The 9,894-nt window shown below is 34.7% G+C and overlaps 1 pseudogene; it reads left to right on the top strand.

The window, feature by feature from the left end:
- Nucleotides 1-853: 853 nt before the first annotated feature.
- LOC112010363 (pentatricopeptide repeat-containing protein At1g06710, mitochondrial-like) lies at nucleotides 854-2,093 on the top strand (annotated as a pseudogene).
- The last annotated feature ends 7,801 nt before the right edge of the window (nucleotides 2,094-9,894 follow it).

Here is a 9,894-nt window from a genome sequence, read left to right as displayed (position 1 = left end):
TTTCAACATCATCTTCATCGGAGGTATCATCGGTTCTTTTATTTATGGATTTAAGAGCTAGTGATTTGCTTGACTTGGGGGAGGGTAGTCTAAGCTCATAGGTTTGAAGAGAGCCAACAAGTTCTTGAATCTTGATTTCTTCCAAATCCTTGCTCTCCTCAATGGCGGTTACCTTAGCCCAAAAACTCTAGGGTAAGGATCTCAAGACTTTGTTCACCACTTTGGCGTCTTCAATCTTCTCTCCGAGATTTAGCTTGGCAATAACAATCTCGTTAAGTTTCCTATAAAAGGAATCAAATGACTCATTGTCACTCATCTTCACTTCCTCAAATCGAGTAGTGAACATTTGAAGCTTGGTGTCCTTAACCATCTTGGTACCTTTGTAGATTGTCTCAAGAATGGTCCACGTTTCTTTGGCGGTCTTCACATGTGAAATCCTGTGGAACTCATCAGTAGAAACACCACAGAAAATAGCATTAATAGCTTTGCTATTGGCATTTGCCAAACTAAGAGCAGTCTAAACCCATTTGGATTTGGTTGTTGTGGGTCTTACCCAACCATTTTCAACAGAATCCCACACTATCTCATCAATAGCATAAAGAAAAGCACACATACGTACTTTCTAAAAAGCATAGTTACTCTCATCAAAGTAGGGAGGTGCATTAAGGGATTGAGATCTATCCATCTCACACAAGGTCTTGGATCACACAAGGATATTAAAATTTGACAAGTGTACCCACTCTGATACCAATTGAAAGCTTATATTTGTACTAAAACACGAGTTTGTTCGAATCCCCAATTAAAAAATTACGGCTAGATTGCTTTTACTCTAAAGCTCAGTAGGTGTAAGAGAATTCTTAGTATGATGATCACAGAAGGTTGTTATCCTAGTCCTAAGATTTTTAATTCTCTTGTTCATGCCTTTTGCAGATCAGGAGATTATTCTTATGCCTATAAGTTGCTTAAGAAAATGGTCAAATGCAGTTGCCAGCCAGGTTAATATCTTGATTGGTAGTATATGCGGCAATGAAGAATTACCAAGCTCATATATTTTAGAGTTGGCTGAGAAAGCTTATGGTGAGATGCTTGATGCAGGGGTCGTATTGAATAAGGTCAATGTCAGCAATTTTGCTCGATGTCTTTGTGGTGTTGGAAAATTTGAGAGGGCATATACTGTTATTCGTAAAATGATGAGTAAGGGATTCATACCTGATACTAGTACCTATGCTAAAGTGATTGGCTTTTTGTGTAATGCCTCCAAGGTAGAGAAGGCCTTTTTATTGTTTGATGAAATGAAGAGGAACGGTATTGTTCCTGATGTTTATACATATACAATTTTAATTGATAGTTTCTGTAAAGCTGGTCTTATTAAATAGGCTCACAATTGGTTTGATGAAATGGTAAGGGATGGTTGTGCCCCTAATGTGGTGACATATACTACTCTGATACATGCCTACCTTAAAGCAAGGAAACTTTCCAATGCAAATGATCTGTTTGAGATTATGTGTTTTGAAGGTTGCATTCCTAATGTTGTTACATATACGACTTTGATTGATGGCCACTATAAAGCTAGGGAGATTGAAAAAGCATGTCAAATATATGCGAGAATGAGAGGTAATATGGAAATCTCTGATGTAGATATGTATTTTAGAATTGATGATGGCAATTCTAAAGAGCCAAATGTTTTTACATATGGAGCATTGGTTGATGGTTTGTGCAAAGCTCACAAGGTCAAAGAGGCCCATAGCTTGTTTGATGCCATGTCAGTGGATGGTTGTGAGCCAAACCATATCGTGTATGATGCTCTTATGGATGGATTTTGCAAGGCTGGGAAGCTAGATGATGCACAAGAGGTGTTTGCTAAGATGTCAGGGCATGGATATAGTCCTAATGTCTATACTTACATCTCTTTGATTGACATGTTGCTTAAGGATAAAAGACTGGATCTTGCTTTGAAAGTCTTGTCCAAAATGCTAGAAAATTCTTGTGCTCCAAATGTTGTCATATACACAGAGATGATTGATGGCCTCTGTAAAGTTGGAAAGACAAATGAAGCCTATAAGCTTATGCTAATGATGGAAGAAAAGAGGTGATATCCATTGGACTTAAAAATTAATAATTTTCTCACAATATCTTTGTTGATATTGTTTTTCTTTCTGAGAGGTATGTTAATTTTCAAGATATTACGTTCATCTTAAATATTTTATTTAGATTTTATGTATTTGCTTTTACTTATGTAGCATTGTAATTTATTTAGACTTATTTTTCATATTATGTGCCAATATTTTTGGTTTTCTGTATGATGCGTATACCTGGTAAGGATCTATTTCTGGCTACTTTTAGTTCAATTAAAATTTGGAGATTAAATTGTGATATTATTGCATCACTATGACATTATTTTTTCTATTTTTGTATCATGAAATTCTAGAAGTTTTTTATAGCTAATTGATATATAAAACATAAATAATACAAGAAAAACACTTAGGAACCAATAGGTTTGTAGGTGACAATTTCACTATGATCTTGTGACATTTCTTGGTTGCATGAATTAGAGGAATTTTCCCCCCAATGTATTTAGTTTGAATTTAGTTTAAGTAGAAAATCTCATAGATTAAGTGTAACTAATAATCATAGTATTCATGAAACCAATGGGTCATAAATAATTTCTTACAAAATTTATCAAAATGCACCGCACATCGCATGGGATATCGGCTAGTTACTAATAATATTGCTCTCATGGAAATAATGATATTCTCCTTCTGCATCTACCAAAGAGTCAGGAAGTCAAGGGAGAACCCAAAAATCACATAATTAGTTTATTGTTATCCTAAAAGTTAAATTTGAATCATCACAAAGAATTAGCACACTTGGTGCGATAGTCGCTCTACAAGTATAAGTACTTGTGGGGTGTGAGGGGTAAGGACTGAGGTTTAAGTCTCTAGGAGGGAGATTTCACACACATATACATTAAGATTAGGTTAGAGTAAAATTTCTATCTTATATAAATTAAAAATAAAAAACTTAAAAAAAGTCTAGATTTATTTTTTATTTGATGAGAAGCTTATAAGTTAAATTTTAATCAAACTGAAATAGAAACGTTTAGATCATGAGCAATAACTGCTTCTAAAAAAATCATCAACCTGTTTTTGATTTGTCCTTTCTTTTTCCTTGTTTATTTTTGTCAATCATTTGGGTTATCATGGTAGTCTGGAGCAGAAACACTTGTTTTTATCTCTCATTTGGATGAGGTTTAGGACTCCTTATAGTACAATTTAAAAGAGAAAAGAAGGGAAAAAACCCCTCATTGATATGTTATTTTTTTGGACTCAATCAAGTAGACTGATAATTTTGTATTAAAAACAAGTCTAACAATTTGTTCATTTTGTTGGACTCAAATTAGAACACAAATTATAACAATAAATAAATAAATAAATAAATAAAAAAAATATATATATATATATATTTTAATTCGCATATCTATATATCGTATGATTCATGAGTACTTCCAATAGCTTTTGCGATACAAAATTTTTTGTGCATGATATGATATGTATTGTAAGATACGTGTACATTTTTTGACCCCTTAAATACAACTAGATTAACCTAGTTATTTAGCCAAGTGATTAATTAGTCAAATTATGCAGATCTAGGTTAACACAAATATATCATATCATTGAACAGTGCAGAAAATAAAGAACACAACGATATGATAACTTAGAAAAACCAAACAGGTAAAAAACCTAAAGAGGATTTAACCTAGCTATCCTTAAGGTAAAACAAATCCATTATGAAAAAATTGAAGTTTATACAATAGCGACTTAGACCATTAACATCCTATTACTACCTCGAGTACGAAACTTACTACCACGACCACGTGACAGCTCCGAGTTCACGAACTACTTCTTTCTCGGATTCCCAGCAAGCACAAGCACTCCTGCTTGTATATCTTTAAGCTCTTGAATCTACAACTGAATTGATTACCAAGCTCTCGACATCAATCTTGAGATTGGAAACCCTAAGTGTATGTGAAGCCAAACACCTCTAGATCTCACAAAAGATTCACACACACAGCATAAAGAGCAATATCAAAACATGGCTACGGTTTTTCCTTTTATACTTAAGGCAAAATATAAAACCCTATATGTCAAATAGGCTTGGGCTAAGTTGGAAAATTCTATAGAAAAATAATATGCACGAGCTTCGATCAATTGGGTCTTATTTTCAATCGATCGAGCTAGGCAGATTTACACAGTAAATCTTGTAATGCACTCGATTTCAACTTTACACTTTAAACATACTTTGAGCAAGTCTAAGGCTGCGTTTGTTTTGGGTGAAATTCATTTCCGGAAATGGTTTTCTATATTTTCGGGTGTTTGGTTGCGCCGGAAAAAGCAATTTTCCGAAAATCATTTTCAGTTGACCGTGAGTCAAAGGTGAAAATGATTTACGGAATCATTTTCACTTCAAATGAGTTCCGGAAAACAAAGAGAAAGAGAGAGCATGAAGACAGAGAGAGAGAAAGAGAGAAAGAGAGCACCAGCACCGCGCCGAGGAGCCCAGACACGCCAGAGACGTCGCCGGCGAACCCCGAGCACTGCGCCGATCTCGCCTTCGATCGCACTACCGCCGATCTCCCCAGAGATCGCCTTCGATCACCTCCGCTCGATCTCGCGATCTAGCCTTCGATATCGCGATCTCGCCTTCGATCTCCCACCGGCGAACCCAGAAGCCGTCGAACCCAGAACCCAGCGCTCTTTGCACCGCGCCGCGCCGTCGATTGTCGTCGACCCAGACCCATCGCTTCCTCTTCCTCGACCTCTCAGCTTTTTTTTTTTATTTTTTTTTTAATTTTTTTTTAAAGTTTGATTGCTGTTGTTTTTTTTTTTTTTTTTGATGAACTGATTGTTGTTGTTGTTGTTGCCGGAATTTGTTGTAGGAAAATAGCATTTTTCTAATAGAATCAAACACATGAAAATATTTTTCACACCAATTTTCATAATACAACCAAACACTTAAAAATATTTTCCTTTTCCGGAAAATAGCATTTCCGGAAAATAAGTATTTTCTGGAAAATATTTTACGGGAACCAAACGGACCCTAAAACAAGACTAAACGTTTTGATCATGGTTTGTCAACATTACAAATTGAAGTTCTAATACATTAAACCTAAAGTCTTAGAACTCAACAAACTCCCCCTTTGGCAATCCATGACAAAAGACAAATTTAAACAAAATGCTTAGAGTTTACAAAAAAAAAAAAAAAAAAAATAGCCATTACAAAAACATTGCCCAACAAAACAAATTCAACCTAACTACTATCTATTAGTTGTAAGTGTAGACAATAGCACGACTGAATCAACCTGTATATTCCTGAAACACTCAACAAACGCATAAATGCATGTGTGGAAAATACAAATAACACAAAATAACTTTTTTTTTTTTTTTTTTGCTAGAACACAAAATAACTTCTTGATTTCACATAACACAAAATAAAGACATATATCATGAATAACCTCATAAATATAAATAAATAAGTAATGTGAAATAAGAAACATATATAAATGTATCATAGTATCTCCCTCTATCATGGACAACCCAAACCAAAACAAAAAATACATCATGAGCCAAAAATGTAGATACACAATGAAGCACCTAGATACAATATAAAGCTCTATAGCTCCAAAACAATAAAATCTTCCCCTAACAACAAAATCTCCTTTACAAAAGTACTCCCTCCTTTTTGTTACGAATTGCCAAAGGGCACTCACTCATCATCAAAAGGAGGTGGCGGAGGTGATTGTCTAATACTCTCCAAATCTGCTCGCAAGGCACGAAACTCATCAAGTATGTCCACCAAAAGCTAACTATGAGCCGTCTGAATGGTCATGACAATCTCCAACATACGACAAATGTCTGAATCATCTGAAGTAAAAGGTGGAGGAATTGCAACAGCAACAATAGGATCGACAAATGCCTCAGCAGAAGTGTCACCTATAGAAGAAGGAGGAGGAGGTGCGACACCAGAAGACTCAACCCTAGGGCGATTAGAGCTTACTCTCATCTAAGCAGTCCTCTGCCTAAGAAAGGTGGCACTTATAGGAGCTATGATATGAATGGGCTCAGATGCAAGAAACTGCTTTAATCCTAAATGCAAAAGAATCTGATGAATAAAAACTAGAAAGAAAAGAGCATAAGTAGTAGAACTACTCCTATGAACCTTAATCAAAGAATGAATGAAAAGATAAGAAAAGCTCATAGGAGTGTCTATGACAAGGACATACAAAGATGCACATCTCTCCAAAGGAAAAGTGTGCAGGTGAGAGATAGGCCAAATGGAATGGCAAGAAATCCGAAAAAAGAGATAATGATTCTCAGTCAACTTGTGAAAAGTGATCCGAGGATCAAAACCCCACTAGATAGAAGTACCAGTAATAAATGACATAATGTCATCTAAGGGAGGAGACTCATCGTATGGATAAACAGGATGCTGGACCAGTGGCACCCCAAGAGCATCAGCCACTACCGAAGGAGTAATAGTGTACTCTTCACCTTGTATCCAACTTTTCACCTGAGTGTTGGAATCATAGGAGTGGATAAAGAGGTTCGAGTAGAACTCTCTGATCAAGGTAGCCGAAGGAGGATGATCAACATCCAACAAAGGCAACCAGCCCTGACGGTCAAAGTTTCTCCTAATCTCACCATCTAACTCATCTAACAAAACCTTCCTCTCAGCCCAAACATTCCCATGAATATTTAACTTCTCATAAGCTTCATAATTTTTCTTACTTAGGAATCTCTCACTATCAAAGGTGGGAGAAGAAGTAGAGGTGGAGGTCTTATGAGCTCTAGTCTTCTTAACCATGATGCTAAGGATTAAAAGGACAAACTCAAAAGAGACAGAGAGAGAAAAAAAAAACACAAAAACCAAGGGCAGACTGCAAGTTAGCACAAAAATATATAGAAAATAACAATCTATATAATGCATGAACAATATCAACACATGATGCATGCTCTAATGCAGTGAGAATGAGTTCAATTTCACTTTAAAATCACAAAATTGGCTTGAGCAAAGAGTTTATATCAAAAACCCCAATGTTAGAAAACCTACTTTCAAAAATCCAACAAATTGACTAAATTGACCAAATTGATCATTACACAAGATAGATAAAATAAAATAATGATAAAATCAATCAATCTAACAAGCTAATTTCATCAAATTAAGCTCAATTGAACAAAAACCCCAAATCAGTTAGTTTCAAGCACTAGAATTTCCAATTTTTCTCAAATCATCAAATTGATCAAATTAATACACAAAGATCAGGTTTATATTGTCCCACAACAAAAACCCATTGATCAATTTCTAAAGAAAATGCTTAAATCAACAAAATCCCCAAATTTTCATAGGTTCAAAATTATCCCCAAAATGCATGAAAATATGCATGAAACATGAAAACAAATGGAAAAGGAGGGGCAAAAAGGTCTTACCGGCCTTAGAAGACAAAAACTTTGCAAAAGATTCGAGGGAAAACAACAAAAATTTGAATTGACTCCGTGATCGATCGAAGAGAGAGAGAATAGCTTTGGAAAAAGTTGAAAAAGTGATGAACACGTGAAAAGCTAAAGGTTTTAAAAAACTTTCCATACGATTTTCGATTGATTGAAAATTAGATTTGATCGGTCAAAAATTACATTCGATTGATCCAAAACCAATCGAGCAGTGATCAAAACAGTCAGATTCAAACCAAAAATTTAATCGCATTTTCGATCGGTCGAGAAACAAGTTTGATTGATAAAAAATATGGAAAAATCAATTTTTTGAAAAATTGAGAAATTTAATGCAGAAACTCCTCAAAACATAGTATTTTATGGATAAAATGCATAAGTATGAGATGAAATGCTTTTCAAAAACAGTTGTATTGAACCCAGATCTCCTAAAATTAAAATTTTCAATCAAATTTTCTTAAATTCTCAAACTTCAAACACATTTTGCAGTTAAACTCAAGGAATTTTCAATCTTGGGTGGCCAAAACAAAATTACACACAATAACATGTACAAAGTTTAGCAAAGAATAACTTGTGTAGTGTGTGCAACTAGCAAAAACTTGAGATACATGTGAAGTGATATGTGAATAGTACACAATCATAATTTCTACAAAATTCATCACATAAATTTGAGAGAGAATATTACCTAAAGAATTACATCATATAACTCCCACATCTCCTAGAATAAAAGCTTGCAATCATTTAAGTTTCTTGATTTGCCTCATAATATACACACCAATTTTTTTTTATTAGAAGCTTATTAATAATAGTTAGGATAATGTACATACCAATTTTATTTGATTAATTTAATTATAGTCCAATAATGTATACACTAATTTTAGCATTTAAAACCGAAGCCACACCTTATGTTCTTTGATAGGCCAAAAAAGAATTGACCCTTTGTGATCAAATTAATTAATTAATTAGCCAAGTTATTAATTAATCAAATTAACATGCAAATGCATGGTAGCACAAACAAATCACCAATAAACTAATTATGCAGTAGAAAATAAATAACACGGTGATTTGTTTACGAATGGGGAAAACCTGACGGCAAAAACCCCACTGGATGATTTTCAGGTCACCACTCCCAAAATTCCACTATTATCACAACAAGCGATTACAAGTAAAGGAATCTCAGTACGTTATACCAACCTACAGTTGAACCCTTACCCCAATATCGAATTGGACTTGTTCTGTAGTGACAATTTTCCCTTTCGATGCACGGCTCCCAAGTACGTTACTAACCAAGGATGAGCTCTTAGATCAAAGGATCTGCAACAAAAGAGCTACCAACTCTGATACCACTTGTACGTTTTTTGACCCCTTAAACACAACCAGATTAACTTAATTATTTAGCTAAGTGATTACTTAGTCAAATTATGCAGATCTAGGTTAACACAAATATATCATATCATTGAACAGTGTAGAAAATAAAGAACACAACGATATGATAACCCAGGAAAACCAAACTGGTAAAAAACTTGGAGAGGATTTAACCTAGCTATCTTCAAGGTAAAACAAATCCACTATAAAAAAATTGAAATTTACACAATAGCGACTTAGACCACTAACATCCTATTACTACCTCGAGTACGAAACTTACTACCACGACCACATGACAGCTCCGAGTCCACGAACTACTTCTTTCTTGGATTCCCAGCAAGCACAAGCACTCCTGCTTGTATATCTTTAAGCTCTTGAATCTACAACTAAATTGATCACCAAGCTCTCAACATCAATCTTGAGATTGGAAACCCTAAGTGTATGTGAGGGCAAACACCTCTAGATCTCACAAGAGATTCACAGCATAAAGAACAACCTCAAAATGTGGCTACTGTTTTTCCTTTTATACTTAAAACAAAATATAAAACCCTACTCGTCAAACGGGTTTGGGCTGAGTTGGAAAATTCTACAAAAGAACAATCTGCACGAGCTTCGATCGATTGAGTCTAATTTTCGATCGATCGAGCTAAGCAGATTTACACAGCAAATCCTGTAGTGCACTCGATTCCAACTTTACACTTTAAACATATTTTGAGCAAGTCTAAAACAAGACTAAACGTTTTTATCATAGTTTGCCAACATTACAAATTGAAGTTCTAATATATTTAAACCTAAAGTCTTAGAAGCCAATAATACACAAAAACTATACTTATATTCATGATATCTTCTCTACTTGTAAAAAACGGGTGGTTGAAAATGTAGGGCAACACAAACAAGTAGAAAGATGGACTGATTATGACCAAATCAATGGTGGGTGAGGTTTAAGACTGCCTATATATAGTACAATTTAAAAGAGAAGAAAAGAAAAGAAAAAGTTCTAAAGTTCTACTACTAAGGCCATATTGAT

The sequence above is a fragment of the Quercus suber genome, unplaced genomic scaffold (genome assembly GCF_002906115.3).
Source record: "Quercus suber isolate HL8 unplaced genomic scaffold, Cork oak 2.0 scaffold_44, whole genome shotgun sequence".
Taxonomy (NCBI): Eukaryota; Viridiplantae; Streptophyta; class Magnoliopsida; order Fagales; family Fagaceae; genus Quercus; species Quercus suber.
The sequence above is the reverse complement of the archived record's forward strand: the minus strand, read 5'-3'. Positions and strand labels throughout refer to the sequence as shown.